Below are 19,205 nucleotides of genomic sequence, written 5' to 3'. Positions count from 1 at the left end.
TTCCCGCTTCAGTTTGGAAAAATTTGGAACTTTATGGTAGGGTCTTACGGGACCAAACTGCTGCAGTCATCGCTCCCTTAGCTTACACACTAACTTAAATATCTTACGCTAAGGACAACGCGCACACACCCATGCCCGAAAGAGTACTCGAACCTCCGACGGGGGGAGTCGAACGGACCGCGACAAGGCGCCGTAGATCGCGCGACTATCCCGCGCGGCCCCGCTTCAGTGTTCTCTCTAATTCTCTCGACAACACCATGTGTAGTTCTTGTGAGGCCATGTTGGGGTTCTTTTATCAGGGCAGAGCTATTTACGTTCAGAACGGTAAAGTAGTCTCTTGTGTTTACTTGCTGACTTCGCCTTTCAACTAGCCCCACAGGCAAAAATCTATAGGGTTGAGGTGTGGCCGGCTGCTGTGGCCGAGCGGTTCTAGGCGCTTCAGGCCGGAACCTCGCTGCTGCTACCGTTGCAGATTCGAATCCTGCTTCGGGCATGGATGTGTGTGATGTCCTTAGGTTAGTTAGGTTTAAGTAGTTCTTGAATTTAATTGATGAAAGGAGAAAATACAAAAATGCAGTAAATGAAGCAGGCAAATAGGAATACAAACGTCTCAAAAATGATATCGACAGGAAGTGCAAAATGGCTCAGCAGGGATGGCTAGAGGACAAATGTAAGGATGTAGAGGCTTATCTCACTAGGGATAAGATCGATACTGCCTACAGGAAAATTAAAGAGACCTTTGGAGAAAAGAGAGCCACTTGTATGGATATCAAGAGCTCAGGTGGAAACCCAGTTCTAAGCAAAGAAGCGAAAGCAGAAAGGTGGAAGGAGTATGTAGAGGGTCTATACAAGAGCGATGTACTTGAGGACAATATTATGGAAATGGAAGAGGATGTAGATGAAGATGAAATGGGAGATACGATACTGCGTGAAGTGCTTGACAGAGCACTGAAAGACCTGAGTCGAAACAAGGCCCCCGGAGTAGACAACATTCCATTAGAACTACTGACAGCCTTGCCAGAGCCAGTCCTGACAAAACTCTAACATCTGGTGAGCAAGATGTATGAGACAGGCTAAATACCCTCAGACTTCAAGAAGAATATAATAATTCCAATCCCAAAGAAAGCAGGTGTTGACAGTTGTGAAAATTACCGAACTATCATTTTAATAAGTCACAGCTGCAAAATACTAACACGAATTCTTTACAGACGAATTGAAAAACTGGTAGAAGCCGACCTCGGGGAAGATCAGTTTGGATTCCGTAGAAATGTTGGAACACGTGAGTCAATACTGACTTACGACTTATCTTAGAAAAAAGATTAAGAAAAGGCAAAACTACGTTTCTAGCATTTGTAGACTTAGAGAAAGCTTTTGACAATGTTGACTGGAATACTCTCTTTCAAATTCTGAAGGTGGCAGGGGGAAAATACAGGGAGTGAAAGGCTATTTACAAGTTGTACAGAAACCAGGTGGCGGTTATAACAGTCGAGGGGCATTAAAGGGAAGCAGCGGTTGGGAAGGGAGTGAGACAGGGTTGTAGCCTCTCCCCGATGTTATTCAATATGTATATTGAGCAAGCAGTGAAGGAAACAAAAGAAAAATTCAGAGTAGGTATTAAAATCCATGGAGAAGAAATAAAAACTTTGAGGTTCGCCGATGACATTGTAATTCTGTCAGAGACAGCAAAGGACTTGGAAGAGCAGTTGAATGGAATGGACAGTGTCTTGAAAGGAGGATATAAGATGAACATCAACAAAAACAAAACGAGGATGATGGAATGTAGTGGAATTAAGTCGGGTGATGCTGAGGGAATTAGATTAGGAAATGAGACACTTAAAGTAGTAAAGGAATTATGCTATTTGGGGAGCAAAATAACTGATGACGGTCGAAGTAGAGAAGATATAAAATGTAGACTGGCAATGATAAGGAAAGCGTTTCTGAAGAAGAAAAATTTGTTAACATCGAGTATAGATTTAAATGTCTGGAAGTCGTTTCTTAAAATATTTGTATGGAGTGTAGCCACGTATGGAAGTGAAACGTGGACGATAAATAGTTTAAACAATAAGAGAATAGAAGCTTTCGAAATGTGGTGCTACAGAAGAATGTTGAAGATTAGATGGTTAGATCACGTAACTAATGAGGAGGTATTGAATAGAATTGGGGAGAAGAGGAGCTTGTGGCACAACTTGACTAGAAGAAGGGATCGGTTGGTAGGACGTGTTCTGAGACATCGAGGGATCACCAGTTTAGTATTGGAGGGCAGCGTGGAGGGTACAAACGTAGAGGGAGACCAAGAGATGAATACACTAAGCAGATTCAGAAGGATGTAGGCTGCAGTAGATACTGGGAGATGAAGAAGCTTGCACAGGATAGAGTAGCATGGAGAGCTGCATCAAACCAGTCTCAGGACTGAAGACCACAACAACACAAGTCTAAGGGACTGATGACCTCAGATGTTATGTCCCATAGTGCTTAGAGCCATTTTTTGGTTGAGATGTGGGGTACTTGTTGGTCAAGTAATGTGAATATTTTTTTCGATCAGTCTTACGAGGAATGTTTTGTTTAAGTGATTTGTAATTTGAGGACTCGAATGTGCAGAGAGGTACATCATACCCATCCTTGTAGCCAAAGGAACCTCTTCCAATAATGCAGGAAGCACGTATTCAAGGAAGTCTAGACAACGGGACCCAAAAAGACGTCGCCCCAGTCTCATGCAGTGTAGTGAAAACACGAGTCAACTCTTTTGCATGTGGTACCCTGCGGTTAGCAAATCGTCTACCGTATTCTTCACACGCAGCAGTAACGTTACCATTCCAAAACCCGTATAAGAGTACCATATCGGCCTCTCAGCGTTTGTAAATACGTGCAGCATGCTTAAACGATGCTACAGAATTGCCTAGCAGATCACAATCATAATCACCGTTGAAAATTTCGGTTACGTAAACGAAAATAAAAACGGCAGTCGATACATAATCTACAACTGGAGTACCAGTATATTTAACGAAAATTTACCTTTGTAACCAGCTGTGTCTGTGTAACCAACAATAACTGGGATTGATTTATTCTTACTTGCCTACGCTCCACCTGTTAAATACCTAAATCGTCCTCAACGTTCTACTCCTAATTTCATCTCGTCCAGTGAGATAAATCCCAAATGGTTCAAATGGCTCTGAGCACTATGGGACTTAACTTCTGAGCTCATCAGTCCCCTAGAACTTAGAACTACTTAAACCTAACTAACCTAAGAACATCACATACATTCATGCCCGAAGCAGGATTGAACCTGCGAGCGTAACGGTCGCGCTGTTCCAGACTGTAGCGCCTAGAGCCGCTCGGCCACTCCGGCCGGCGATAAATCTCAAGTTGTTTCGATAAGCACCAGCAAAAAAGTCGCAACACAGAAAATCCAGTCTTGATCTCTAAATGGGAACTGAGCCAAATTAATTATTTCGCCCCGTCCTTTGAAGCGCTTGTTTTATCTGAACTGAGTGAAAGGTGTTTCGTTCGCCTGTGAAACCGGTTGTCACGAAATCTGACAGTGAGGAAAAAAGCAATAACGACTGCCACTCGGTGATATTCATCCCTGAAATTCTCACACTCGTTGAAGAACTTTCGTCTTGTGGTACTGTGTTCAAGGTGGATTGCTTGCCATTGTTTTGATCTGGAACGTGCAGCCCTGTTCAAAATGGCTCTGAGGACTATGGGACTTAACATCTGTGGTCATCAGTCCACTGGAACTTAGAACTACTTAAACCTAACTAACCTAAGGACATCACACACATCCATGCCCGAGGCAGGATTCGAACCTGCGACCGTAGCAGTCGCGCGGTTCCGGACTGCGCGCCTAGAACCGCTAGACCACCGCGGCCGGCTGCAGCCCTGTGTTGCGCGGTTTGAGCTCCCGGCAAGTCGACAAGTTTACAGTAATCAGTAAATCGAATATGTAAACCGCCCATTTCAGGTCCACGACAATACTCTCAGTTCGCGGTTCAACCTTAGTAGTGGAAGCATGTATAGAAAAACATAGCCGGCGGGGACGGCAACTTGTCGGGCCTTCGCGACGATATAGCAGCTTGTGTGTGATGTAGGCTCGAAGCCAGACACCGCAGCGAAGCGGGTTGCAGGCATCCATACGCCTACCCCACATCAGACTCCACTGCCGTATGAGGCGCTAGACTATCATAATAACTAAATCACTTCGTCAGTTGCTGCAACGCAACACTAGAGAGCGTCAGGGTATTCTACTAATAACCAAAAGACCCCAAGTAATAATAATAAAAAAATTTGCAGCAATTTTTATTTTATTTTATTTTACTTTTTTTTCTATGGAAGTTTCTAAGCAAGTCTGAGGAAATTTCAACTCAACACTTTCAGCCTATATACTACCCATACTCTCGGGAAGGTCGTCCCTGCATGAATACAAACAGTACTTGATATTTATCGAGCCGTGATTACAGTTTTATGTACGTTGACACGAAAACAATATTCGGTGTCAGTTTCAATAAAAACCTATGGCTAAGAGTTAACGCCCTGCTTGGGCATAGGTTTTATTGCAAGTTCTAAGTTCCAATCTTATGACATCAGTAACCAGCGCGTCGTTATAAAGAAAGAAATGTATTAAAAGGCCTAGACGGCTTTATTCCAAAAAAAAATTCCGTGATGACATAGTTATTCACGAAATTTATTTTCATTATTAATATGCAGTACACACCAGATCTGTACTTCCTTGTCCTTTAAATTGCCACAATATTTATCTTCAGTTACAGTTTCTCATTATCTGATGGTGCACATAGTAAAACACATCATGTATGAATTTCAGTTAAATATTGAAAAAGAAATTGAATGATCAAGGCGCGACATTGAATACCTGCTATGACTTTACTAAACTGTCTATGACAAATTTTCTCGTAATTGTAAGTCATTTGAAGTCAATATTTCGATTTTGCTTCCGAAATCTACCTCCATTTATGTTGATCGCAGCCAACATCGTTAGAAGATACTTTTTGTACATGACTCATTTTCTTCATCTTAGGTATTCGTGAACCAGTTCAGACTCTGCTTTATTTTATTTTATATTTATATCGCTAAAAACTTTTTTATTGATTTGTATTTAATATTGTGCAATATTCGATTACAAGCCTCATGGGAAGAAAGCATTTTTCACGAATTTTCAATGATTTTATTACGTGCTGCCACCATTTTGTGTTTCCCATTATTCTTCCACGAGCTGTCCGTCGGACAACGAGGCGAAGACGATTAAATGAGGTACTCTTCGATGAGAGTCAAAATTATTCGGTCCACATAGGAATTTTATTTTCATGCACGAGAACTTTCATGACGATTTATTTTATGTATTGTTTTATTTTATTTTATTCGATAAACCCACCGACAATCGCTGAACATATCTTTAGAGAAAGTAACAATGAAAGTCATCGATAAAATTATTAAGAATAATAGTTTGATTGTACAATATGGCAATTATAGCGCTACAACGTGGGTGCCAAAGCATTTCCGTACCAATAAAGGTTCGGGAGATCGCTAAATTCCGGCAGCAAAGAAGTATTTAGTCTGAAAGCTGCCTGACTCCATCCCGTCGGTCGTCAACAGAATAAAGTTAAGCCAGAAAGAAGACGAATACCATTCCTGACCGCTAGACTGTGTGTAAATTATTCGAATTAAATTACTGACCACACTGGCTGTACCTGTAGCCAGCGTCTGTAACACACTCTACAACAGTAGAGCTCGACCTAGAGGTAACCAGTTCGAGTCATGGCTGTGGGAAACAAAAAAGATTATCTCCAGTATTTGATTGGAAAAGCCAGTGACGCGCAATTTCTTATCGTCAAACTATGTACGATATTGCAGCGCCTGTGTTGTTAAGCGTATCCAAACGTATCATCGCATCGTTCTTCTTAATAGCACAGGCACTGCAATATCGTATTATTCCGCAATATCAGGCAGGGATTTCAACTGAAATGTGCTTCCCTGTCCAGAATTACATAATGTGTGGACGAGTACAGGTTGTCACGCAGGAACGACGACATATGGAAGTTTGAGTGTGGTCGTGAGTCGTACACGGATAGCCAAAGCGGTTAAGACGACCGGTTGCGTAAGGCGGGATAGCCGGGTTCGAGTCCCGGTCCGGTACAAATTGCTTTTGTCGTCATTCCCTTATACAGCTGATGGTTGTTCGTATTCGCAAGTGCAAATGCATTTCGTTTATATTAAACTATGTGACAATTCTGGGTTTAATCTCCTATCTCTGTGCAGTATGTCGTCGGATGGGGGCATGTATCACTGCAGATGGTGGCCCTTCTTTGGGATAATGTAGTAAGCTCGCCCCCCCAGCCCTCGATTTCTCTCCCTCCCTCTCAGCCTCACTTTTGCCCCACCATGTTGGTATCATCCTTTCTTCCTTTATATCATCATTTATTGGTTCAAATGGTTCAAATGGCTCTGAGCACTATGGGACTTAACATCTGAGGTCATCAGTCCCCTAGAACTACTTAAACCTAACTAACCTAAGGACATCACACACATCCATGCCCGAGGCACGATTCGAACCTGCGACCGTAGCGGTCTCACGGTTCCAGACTGTAGCGCCTAGAACCGCTCGGCCACCCCGGCCGGTATCAGTTATTGTTATTAAGTGATATAGATATTTAGAAATTCATCATCATATATTATTATTACGTGATATTGATATATAGAAATGAGGCAGTTTGTATCCTTATTTAACTTGGATCAAATGGACTCTTCGCAGTTATTGCACTGTCACTTAGAGTTCAGTTCTATTACTACAACTCTGGGATACAACATCAAGTTGGTTTGATGTGGAATGTGTAGTGAACTTTGTTCCTGATTTCACTGTTCTGATCGCCGTTAAATGTAACTTTACGCTGTTAATCGATATGACAATAAAACAGGCATTCTGGTAACGGTCAGGTTGCAAAACTTCTTAAATCTAATTTAATTACATAAGCTTTACACAAAAAGTTATCCACTCTACTCCATGTCGGCAGATCCAGATATTTGTGACGGATTACGATCTCACTTTGCGTAACTGCACATTCATCCGACGTGAAAAACCTCCGGAAACATTACGCTACATTAGGCACCAAACCGTTTAGCAAAGAGTATAGAAGCGTAAGATACGGTATGCTAACAGGCACTACACTGTACTGTACGCTAATTCATCACGGCCACTTAACCAGTTACGCTGAAGACGCAATCTTTCGACCACGCGGAGAAAGGCTGCCATCGCGCCTGAAGAAAGTAAATGCAAGACGATGCTTGTTTTTACTGACCGCTCGGCATCATCTGCGCGGCCGTCATACAGGACTGTCGCTTTTATCTAGTCGCTGGATAGGAATCTTTACCTACGGTCGTACTAGTGGTTTTAGAAGTGAAGTAGGAGGCATCAAAGTAAATATTAACTTATGCGTAGGACTGAAAAGTGTTTATTTTCGAAAGAAGAAAGGTAGATTAGGGTTTAACGTCCCTTCGATGTGGATATCATAAGACAGGAAGCCTGAAGTGAGTTAGGAAAATCACGGAAAACTTAAATCAGCTTGGTCAGACGCGGATTGCAATCGTCCTTCCGAATGTGAGTCCAGTGTGCTAAGCACCGAGCCACCTCACTCGGTATTTTCAAGGAAACCACCCGATTATATGGGTGTATCATTTATAAGCACGCGCATGAGACTTTGGAGTTCTGTTAAGAATTATGTATAGGGTCGTTTACCTTTCAAAAATGTTTCAATGTGCCCTCCACCGACCTCACAACAAGGACGCAGACGACAATCAAACTCGTACCATGCATTTGCTAGCATGTAGTGAGTTACTGTATTCACTGTGCCACAGCAGTATAGTTGTTCCAAGGGGTAGCACATAAGCGGAATCTTGTAGCAACTAAATTCTGTGTGGTTTGAAACACAAACACTCCAGAAAGACACTTGAGGGATGTTCTACTTCTCGGCTGACACCAGGAGTAAATCCCTGTGAACCAACTGTAAATGTTGAATGCGCTTTACATCTTAATCGAGCATACGGGGATGCCCTCTGGATTTCTCCTTAACTAAACAGTGTCATAAAACAGCTGGTACAATCGTCGAATGCTTTGAAGTGTAGGAGGTGCTGTGCCCCACTCTCGATGAAGCTGTAACTGAACTGTATCAGGTGAAATAGAGAACGCAAAACGGTTTTTGTTTCTATGTTACAGCCCTCTCTTCAAGACGCACGTTGGAGAATGGACGATTTGACGAGCGAGCGGGATGCACCAGGGAGACCGCTACCAGAAACCACACGAACCAAAACTTACCACTAGTGCCAAGCTAAACTTTTTGTTTCGATGCATACGTTAAAATCCACCCCAATTTTTAATCTTCATTCTTGCAAAATCGTATGAGTTTTTTTGAAGCACTCTGTATAATAAAACTGCTATGCTCACGTGTAAATTACACCAGCGGCAAGACACAATCAATACCTTCACCGAGCGACAGCTATCGAAATTTTGCGGAAGACAGTGCCATTAAAGCAGAGTTACTGAACACGGTTTTCCGAAATTCCCTCACCAAAGAAGACGAAGTAACTATTCTAGCGTTCAACTGCGTTGCCAAGAACAGTTGCCAACTTGAGTAACTTAGAAATAGGTATCCTCGGTGTAGCGAAGCAGCTTAAATCACGTAATAAAGGCATGGCCTCTAATTAGATTCCTTTCATCTGCATTAATTCTCTGAAAATCACACTGAAGTGCCTGGCAGAGGGTTCATCAGAGTACGCTGATATAATAGCTCAACACTTAGTAATCCGTTCACTCGACGGAAGATCCGCACCTAAACACTGGAAAGCTGCGCAGGTTACATCAATACTCAAGAAAGGAAATAAGAATAATCCGCTGAATTACAGAACCATAACACTAATATCGATTTGCAGAAGGATTTTGGAACATATACTGTGTTGTAATATCATGAATTACCTCGAAAGGGACTATCTATTGAGGAATAGTCTGCAAGGATTCAGAAAGTATCGTTATTGTAAAACAGGACTAATTCTTTATAAACACGAAGTAATGAGTGCTGTTGACGGGTGATGTAAAATTGATTCTATGTTTTTAAATTTCCAGAAGGCTTTTGACACCAGTCCTCATAGGCGACTTCTAATTAGTTCGTGCCCTTGGAGTAATGTCTGTTTTGCGACTGTGTTCTTCGTTTTCTGTCTTAGTAACTGACTAAAGTGACATCTGGCATTTCCCAAGGAAGAGTTACAAACCCTCTGTCGTTGCTAATCTATCTAAACAATTTAGGAGACAATATGAGCAGCCCTTTTCGATCGTTTTCAGGTGATGCTGTCACTGACCGTCTAGTGAAGTCATCAGAAGATCAAAACCAATTGCAAAGTGAATTAGATGAGTCATCTGTATAGCGCGAATAGTGACAACTGACTCTAAGCAATGAAAACTGTGATATCATCCACACGATTACTAAAAGGAACCCGATAAATTTTGGTTACACTATAAATCACACAAATCTAGAGGTTGTGGATTTCACTAAATACCTAGGGATTACAATTACGGAGAACTTAAATTGGAACGATCACGAAGAGAATGTTGAGGGGAAGGTGGATCACAGACTTTTATTGGCAGAAAATTTAGAAGATGTAACAAGCCTACTAAAGAGACTGTCTTCGTTGAGCTTGTGCGTCTCTTCTGGATTATCGCTTGTGTTGTATGGGAGTCTTACCAGATAAGATTGACAGGAGACATCTAAAAAGTTCAATGAAGGGCAGCTCCTTTCGTATTATCGCAACCAAAGCTAAGAGAGTGTAACGGTTATGACCCGTGTGTTGCGACGGCTATCGTTAAAATAAAGCTGTTTCTCGTTGCAACCAGATCTTTTCACGAAATTTCAATCTCTAACGTTCTCCTCCGAATTCAAAAATATTTTACTGGTGACCAGAAACATAGGGAGAAATGATCACCGAAATAAAATGAGAGAATTCAGAGCTCTTACGGAACGATTTAAGTGCTCGTTTTTCCTTTGCGCTAGTCAAGAGTGGAAATAGATTGAAGGTGGCTCGATCAACCCTCTGCCAGGTACTTAATTGTGAATTGCAGAGTAGTCCTGTACTTCTAAATGCAGAACTATAATGAAAACACTTCACTAGCGCTCACCTCAGTCGTGTGCAATTTACAGCCATGCAGCTAAGATGTCCATGTGACCCAGCTAGATAAACACCAGGCTAACACCCACATTCTGTCACAGATACATGCTATGCAAAAATTAGGAAACGTTCTTTCACTTGAACATGAGATTTATTCTAGATTCAAGCAGAGCAGGTACACAAATCCTATCAATGGAAGAGCGGTGGTGTCACGAAAGGCATCCGGTCAGCAACTGAATCATTAACATTGCCCAAACCCATATAACAAAGCTGACCGCATACAGGAACGGGGAAAGGCAAGGCAGGGGAAGAAGCTGACAGGTCTATATGACGTAAAATAGACTGACTGAAAAAAATCGCAACATCAAGAAGAAGTTGTGCGAGATAAACGAAAGTTGGTAGGTGTGTTTCACAACTGAAAGATGAAATTTACTGAAATTTTGCACCAGTCGCATAAAAGTGGCACTAGTTACGCTACTATGAGGGTGCAAATAAGGTTTGCTTTAAACGCACGCTGTAATGATCGTGAGCGTTACTTGCCTTTGACATTTGACGTGGTGGTTTGATGACAGTCAAGAATGCCATTATCAACACCTCAATGAGTTTGAGCGAGATCGTGTAATAGGGCTATGAGAAGCTGAATGTTCCTTCTGCGATACTGCGAAAACACTTGAAAGGAATGTAGCCACTGTAATTGAATGCTGGCAGCGGTGATGCCTGGAGACCGGGCTCTGTACGGGCACGTGGCACCACGGAGAGGAAGGATCATCGTATTCGGTGTACGGCTCTGGCACATCGTACTGCTTCTGCTGCAGTAATCTGAGCAGCATTTGGCACCACAGTGACACAAAGAAGTGTTAATAAGTGGTTACTTCAAGGACATCTCCGAGCCAGACGCCCTGTATTGTGCATTACACTGACTGCACCGCCATTTTCGATTTCAGTGGTGTCAAGCGAGAGACCACTGGATGGCAGGATGGAGGTCTATTGCGTTTCCTGATGAAAACTGGTTAGGACTCGGTGCCAGTGATGGCCGTGTGTTGGTTAGAAGGAAGCCGGTTGAGGCCCTGCAACCAACTTGTCTGCGTACTCCACACACTGCTCCTAGAATTGGAGTTATGGTCTCGGGTGCGATTTCGTTTGACAATGGGAGGACCAAAAATATGTACGTCAATCTGTTGATTCGACCTGTCGTGCTGCCATTCATGAACATCATTCCAGGGGGTGTTTTCTAACAGGATAACTCTGGCCCACATACCGCTGTTGTGACCAACCTGGTCTACAGAATGTCTACATGTTTTCCTGGCCTGCTCAGTCACCAAATCTGTGTCCGGTCGAGCACATATGACACGTCAACGGACGACACTTTCAGTCATCCACAAACAGCATTAAATGCCCCTGTATTGGACGGCCAAATGCCGTAGACACGTAACTCAGTCCCACAGACTGATATCCGGCACCTGTACAACACAATGAACGCTCGTTTTCACGCTTGCATTCAACAGTCTGGCGTTTACGACTTCTTCCAGCTTACATTAACCTGTGCTTTCCCAATGTTAGTCTCTCAAATATATTACCTAGACAAATGTATTCCCAAAGTTTCATTACTCTGCAGCAATTATTTTTTGACGTTGCCACTTTTTCTGTCAGTGTATGAACACCCCGGGTTCACTGCACCTTTCTTTTTAGCTAAGGCTGTGGCGAAATTATGTGCAGCGCACTTCTGTGACTTCAGAATATAGTACGGAAGCAGCACTGAGTGGTTTATAAGCGTAATTCTACTGGAGTTAGCGAGCGGCAAATTCCGCGTTGACGCGTTCCCTGTTTTCAGCTTTACTGTGATGGAGGGGCGATACCAGAAACAAATCACGGCGACCTTAAGGTGTTCCGGGGGCGAAAACACAGGTGGTCGTCGGCGGCGCGAGGATGATGTGTTTACGCCCGAGTCCGCTAACCCGTTCTCCCGGCGGGCCGGCCGTGAGTGGCTACATCAACGGAGCACGAGTTTAAAGGCGCATCGCCGCTTACGCAACGCAGCGGAGTGAGCGCGATGCTTCGGCCTTCTAACACGCCGCTTCAAATATCATCCGCCACGGCTGTAGACCGCTGCGAATCATGCGGGGGGCGTGATGCGCTTCTCAGTCTCATTTAAAGATCGGGCCAAGTTAAATTCAGGTCTCATTACGAAGAAAACGCACACGTAGTACACGGTATTGTTCTTATTCGGCACGCGAGATGAATTAACCGATTGTACGATAAAGTTTTAACTGTAGATGATTGGAGGAGGAGGAAGATCGATTGTGAGATGTCCAGACACAGTAACAAATTCCAGAGATTTAATTGTCAATAGTTACTGCATTTAATTCCATCGCTATGCAGCTTTCCATTTCACCCAAACTTGTTGGAAGGTGAGACACATAAACGGAGTCTTGTAGCAATTGAGACCCACCTGGATAGCCGAGTACGTTAACGCGTCGCTTTGTGGATACGGGGAGTCACCTGATCCGGATCCATTCCGCCTCGCAGATTAACGACAAGGACTTGTGAGCCGCGCACATGGATGTGGTTTTTAGGCGGAGGCAAACGCCGAGCTAGTATCCACGTCCTGCTTCAGATTCACGTCAAGCAGACATTTGGTAAACTTTTCACGCTTGCGCATGGGATGCACTCTAGACGCAGACAGATGGGGTGGACGGAGATTCCCATCCTTTGGGTGAATACGATACTGATGACTATAGATGCTTAGTCTCTTTAGACCTGTAACGATCATTATCACTCAGCAACTGAATCCTTTTTGGTTCTAATCACAACTGTCGCCTCAAAAAACGCCAGACATGCACTTTAGGATTGGCTGACTCTCGGTTGGCGCAATGAGGTGACCTCTGAGGACCACATGTAATTGTTGAACGCGCTTTGCTGAAAACATCGGTCCTGCTGAAGTAGACTATTCGCACAGTAAAACAAGTGTTGCTGAGGATAACATCTCGGCTTAGGCTGCGTATTCGTTCTAGAGTATGTATAGGCGTTCGAAAAATGTAAGAATTATCTTAAAAGCATCACACAGTAACATACAGCAGATGCATCTGATACTGAAATTATATGTTCTAAAACCGTATTTCAGATGTCTTTATATTTTCAGTATTATTTGATCTGAACTTCCCTCATTCGTTCATTTTTTTAATAAATACATCATCTGTCAAAACAAAATGGCTCTGAGCACTATGGGACTCAACTGCTAAGGTCATTAGTCCCCTAGAACTTAGAACTACTTAAACCTAACTAACCTAAGGACATCACACACATCCATGCCCGAGGCAGGATTCGAACCTGCGACCGTAGCGGTCTCGCGGTTCCAGACTGCAGCGCCAGAGCCGCGCGGCCACTTCGGCCGGCCATCATCTGTCCAAGAAGTTCCGATACTCATTTTATTCTTGCCGTGAAAGCTATATCAGCGTAGGATCTACAATGGTAGCTTGAACTAAGATAAGTAAACAATAGCTGTGCACTGGACCAGTCAGTTGTGAGCAACCAGTGTTAAGTAGAGGGCGTGCGACCATAGTGTGTCACAAACAGCATTGTGGCTACAGATCTAAATCCAATCATCAAGACTGTGCAGAATGTTTTGAAGAAGAGAAAAGAGTGTGAAAAATTGTTCCTCACACCTTGACTCCCGAACAAAAATAACGATGCGTGGATGCCTGCCAAGTCTTGATTGAAATGAAAAATGCGGCCAATTCTTTTCTGGAAAAGTCCTGACTACAGCGAGGTCACCTCAGCTGAAACATTAACTGGCAACTGCAGATGGAAACAACAATGAACTGTTCCCAGAACGCCTAAAGCGATCTAGGAAGCCAATGAAACACTTAAATTAAGGCATATATACCGGAATTTCAGTCCGTCTGCTACTCCAAACACGTCACCTGTCTTATTCACTGTGCCGTAGCTACATTGTTTGAACTTTTTCCAGTGAAAGTAAGTAGAGCGAATGTATGACTGATGGCGATGTTCATGTCTACAAATAACTGAACCTTATGTTATTTCAAAATCTATGTGAGATTTATGCAACATTAAACTACACAATGATATTATCATAATGTCCGCAGCTCGTGGTCGTGCGGTAGCGTTCTCGCTTCCCGCGCCCGGGTTCCAGAGTTCGATTCCCGGCGGGGTCAGGGATTTTCTCTGCCTCTTGATGACTGAGTGTTGTGTGCTGTCCTTCGGTTAGTTAGGTTTAAGTAGTTCTAAGTTCTAGGGGACTGATGACCATAGATGTTAAGTCCCATAGTGCTCAGAGCCATTTGAACCATTATCATAATGGAAAAATTAAAAATGTGTTCCGATGTCTGCGGCAACAGAAGTACGTAAATTTAAAATTTCCGTACTGCAATATCTGCTGGTGATTGTGTTTGGAGAAAAGGTGACCTTGCCTCAGCCAAGGTAAAGGTCGTGTCAGTATGAACAAAAAATCGAATAATAAGTGGAGGAGAAAAATAAATAGTGTACCGATTTTACATTTTCCGCCCTCGGCTTCTCAATAAATCTGTAATAACTGTTAAGAATTCCGAGTGTTCGTCTAACGTATTTCCTTACGAAAACAGTGGTGTGAGACGAAAAGTCGTATGGAGATGGTGTAAGATTTTGATCATCAAAACCGCAGAAACGGAAGACGAGTGGACAAATCTAACCCAAACGTAGGGGTATTTTAAAATGAACACTGCATGAACGGAGGATTGTTCCTTCTACAGAATACACTGAGCGTAAGACAAGTGACTTGATTTCAGAAGAATGGAAAGAAAAACCGTGGTATCTTCGAAAGGTCGTGGGAGTTAAGGTTCTGAATGAATATAAACAGTGATAACCCGTAGTTAAAACAACAGAATCGACAAAATAACATTTTCAAGTAACGAGAAAGTAGTGAAACAACATTCAAGTTGTTGAAGAAGAAAGACGTCATTGATTACTTGATTCTCTGAATAAAGTGCAATAATTTAATTTGTTAATGGATTCCACGTATCAGTTGACCCCAAGAGCTGTTGTGACACATCAGTTTCCGCTTTTCATACTCACAGGTTCTCTACAAAATATAGATGAAGATGTTCTGCCTACTTCATTCTCCGAGTGAAACCGAGATCGCTTAAGCAGATCCAGGTTTTAGATAGCGGACTCGATGATGGTTGCTGTTTTGTGAGGACCGAAAAGGCTTCAGTATAGTTGCTCATTGTAGCTATATAAATAAAATACTTGCTTACGGAATATCAGTTAAAATGTCACTGTATAGAAGACTTATAAGAGAAAAAAAAGAAAAAAAACAGGCGGACAATTTCAGAATTGGATCAAGGAAGAAGTTGTGAATCTCGGGAATGTTTCCTCTTAAAATTCCGAGAGAGCATCTTTAAAGACGAGTAACGAAACAACATACCACATACTAACAGTTATGGTAAGGAAATGTGATGTTGTGTAGATATTTACTAATAGTCGTTCGTACCGCCCCACATCTGCGAATGAAATAGGAAGGCAGCAAAATAGTATTTGTAGATTGTGTACCCTTGTCATGCACCGTACGGTGGCTTGCTCGCTCCAAACATAGGTTCATGGGTAACTGTCGTAGTCAGAAATGCTCTTGCAAGTATTTCTGCTCATAGTTAACACACACGCCAAAATTTTCCTACCCAATGACACAAAAACTGACAAACCAACAGTTTGCTGTTGTCTTTACGTTTCTCACGATGTCTTACTCATATCCTTTTCTACTAAAGGGGCAATCGTTTTAGCGAACGGCGCTGGTAAGTACAAGACAGTTATGTGCATGTAAAAGATTCGGTGCATTCACGCTTGTACTTCTAGATTTCCTGCTCCATATGTTAAATACTTGCCTAAACAAAGGACTGAAAAACAGTAAGTTTTCTACAAGATAACTGTTGCGCCCAGTTCGAAACTGTTGTTGGATGAAGTATTAAGTTCACGATTGGTGACGATAAAACTATTGCAAGGGTAGGAAACGTGAAAGAAATTACTTTCACTTGTTGTACTAAAAGACAGTTCTCACTACATGTTGATAATGCAAGATAATATATACAACCAAGAAAAAGAAGCCATGTCGCATGAATAATGACAAACTTTTAAACACCATAATTTTGTTGAAGTGAATGTGACATCATATAGAGTTAAAAATGAAATCAGTGGAGGGGAAAGATAATGAATGACTCACATATATTGGGAGAATTCTGGAAAATGTGAGCGTGTGCTACGAAGACAGCGGCGTTTGTTGTCCTCAAGTACGCGTGTTAGCAGATGTCTAAGGAATTTAGGTATGTGTTACTAAGACCTTAAGAAATGGATGTAGAACATATGAAAGTCCTCAAGTAACTTAAACGTGAGTCCTGAAGGAAAGGCGGCGTCGTTCTCCCAAACTCCATCTGGATAAATTTAAAGAAACAGAATTCAAGATAGAACGGGCAACAGCTGCATTGCCTTCCTCACGTCCGATACGTGAAAATAAAATGAGACTGGGGTATGTTTGAAGGCATGTAGACAGTGTTAAACTCTTCGGTTCGAGTGAAATGAATAAAATGGGGAGTGATTAATGCCGGTAAGTGGTAATGATACAAAGTTTATTGATGTTGGCGTCGGAACTGTTCTCAAACTTATCCGAGGAATTTGTTGGAACTGAAAGGCAAGCGGCCGGAATAGGCTGCTGCGTTTGTAAACACCGACAGGTGTGGCTCTCCTGCCAGGCTGTGTCTCCGTCAAGCCTATGGACTGTTTACATGTTTCCATAAAAGCTATTCGTTTGAACATGAGGACGTACAGTTTACAAAGCTCTTACTGATAAGCTAGGAGTTTTTACACAGTCCCTCTTGCAACAATTTTAGCTGTACCTGTAACTAGCCAGTTCGTTATAAAGTAAAACTACAAGGATTTTTCTTCCCTCAAAGTCAAATCATTCATCAGTTGCAAAGTTGGAATCTTTTATTGGACTTAACCGGTTTCGACAGATTAATCTGTCAGCTCTGGAAATTCAATACTGGCTTATAATATGGATAATCAGACGTCAAATTAGGATGTCTTAACCATCCGAACATAATTTGACTTCGGCTTGTCAAAGATTGTGAGCCACTATTGAACTTGTGAAGATAGCAGATTAATCTGTCGTAACTGGTAAAGCCCTCCACCCCCCCCCTCCCCCCCCCCCCCCCCCCCGCAAAAAAATGCAATAGTGCAGCTGATGACTGCTTTTAAATACCTTAGTCGGTGAAAAAATAACAGCTATGAACAAAATCATAAATACTTTTTATCTTATTATCGCAAGACTATATTCTTCCTATATACGACTACAAAGCCTGGCGTAAGAGCCCGACTTGATGGTGTGTACAAGGCAATACTCGAAGCCTGCCACTTTATCTTTCAAGCACTGTCACTGAATTCGTCTTTTCAAGAGCTCTGGAATGCCATTAAAAGAAGAATGCTATCTGCAATATCTCGGTTGATGAAAGGGCTTATTAAGTTTTCAATCAAATTGCATGCCTCTGTCCATTTTCATGTGCCGAAAATCACTTTTTATACCTTGAACACTTAGGTAAATAAAAGGGTGCTACGTCTTACGCGATTCAACCTGTGTGTAGGGTACCAACGAGATTCTCCTCTGTGCCATTGGCGAAGTGGGGAAGTGATTCTCGTTCACTGTGTAGCCCCCGACAACTAACTTACGATGACTCGCCGAGTACATATGTCGAGACTAACGCACGGCGGGGAACGCGTCGTAACAGGCCGGGCCGACCGCGTGGCGCACCTGCGTCGGCCTCTGACCTAAGAGAAGGCGGCCCTACCTGGCTCTGAGGCTGGCTCCTCCGGGCCTGCCGGTCTGGTTTCGGGAGGCGGGCGGCGCGGGGGCGGCGGTGGAGGCGGCGGCCGCGGGGGCGGCGGCAGCGGCGGCGGCGCGCAGGGAGGCGCTGACAGCGCTCGTCCGGGGCAGGCGCGACGCCTGGGGCGGCGGCGGCGGCGCCTTGGCGGCGGCCGAGCCGGGGGGCGCGAGCCGCGGCGGCGCCAACAGCACGAGCAGCGCGAGCAGGAGCGGCGGCCGCATCTCGCACGGGACTGCGCCAGCGCGCCGCCGGGCCGACCGCCTGCTCGGCCGGCCGCCGCCGCCGCCGCCGCGTGGGCCGCGGAGGGGGAAAGTGTGCCGCCGCGGCAGCAGCAGCCGCCACCGCCGCCGCCGCCGCACTTGTCGCCGTCTCCGCCGAGGAACCGCGACTTCCCTTCCGGGCGACCGCCCTCCACGTACAGACGCACTGCTCTGCTTCCGAGCACACGAGAGACGTACACCGATGAGCCACAACACTACCATCTGCTTAACAGCGCGTTGGTCCACCTTCGCCGGCAGGAGTGACCGAGCGGTTCTAGGCGCTACAGTCTGGAACCGCGTGACCCCTACGGTCGCAGGTTGAATCCTGCCTGTGTGATGTCCTTAGGTTAGTTAGGTTTAAGTAGTTCTAAGTTCTAGGGGACTGATGACGTCAGAAGTTAAGTCCCATAGTGCTCAGAGCCATTTGAACCATTTGGTCCACCTTCGGGATGCAACACATCAGCGATCCGCGCGGCACGGATTCGGAAAGCCCATGGCACGTTTTTGGAGCTACATGGTACAGGTCACACAATTCCTGTAAGTTACGAGCCAATGATTTGTGGGCACAGGGCTAGCCTCCTACACTGAAGAATCTGGCACATCTGCTTAATACCGTGTAGCACTCCCGTGAGCACGCAGAAATGCCGTAACACGACGTGCCATGGACTCGAAAGTGTTGCTGCAAGGAACTGACACTATGAATCCTGCAGGGCTATCCATAAATCTGTAAGAATACGAGGGGGTGGAGGTCTCTTCTGAGCAGCACTTTGCAAGGCATCCTAGGTATGCTCAATAATGTTCACGTCTAGCGAATCTAGTGGCCTGCAGATGTGTTTAAACCAGAAGAGTGTTCCTGGAGCCACTCTGTAGCAACTCTGGACGTGTGGTGTGTCGCATTGTCCTGCTCGAATTGCCCGAGTCC

At 43.9% G+C, this 19,205-nt stretch overlaps 1 protein-coding gene across 1 annotated transcript in view; it reads right to left on the bottom strand.

Annotated features, from left to right (window-relative positions):
* Nucleotides 1–18,085, bottom strand: part of LOC124795104 — a 600,254-nt gene extending 582,169 nt beyond the window's left edge. Inside the window, exon 1 of the mRNA XM_047258952.1 lies at nt 17,988–18,085. The gene's annotated coding sequence lies outside the window, so the exon portion shown is untranslated. The remainder of the gene's footprint in view (nt 1–17,987) is intronic.
* Nucleotides 18,086–19,205: the final 1,120 nt, after the last annotated feature.

This window comes from Schistocerca piceifrons, chromosome 4 (assembly GCF_021461385.2).
Source record: "Schistocerca piceifrons isolate TAMUIC-IGC-003096 chromosome 4, iqSchPice1.1, whole genome shotgun sequence".
Taxonomy (NCBI): Eukaryota; Metazoa; Arthropoda; class Insecta; order Orthoptera; family Acrididae; genus Schistocerca; species Schistocerca piceifrons.
Note: the sequence above shows the minus strand (reverse complement) of the source record. Positions and strands in the feature narration are given on the sequence as shown.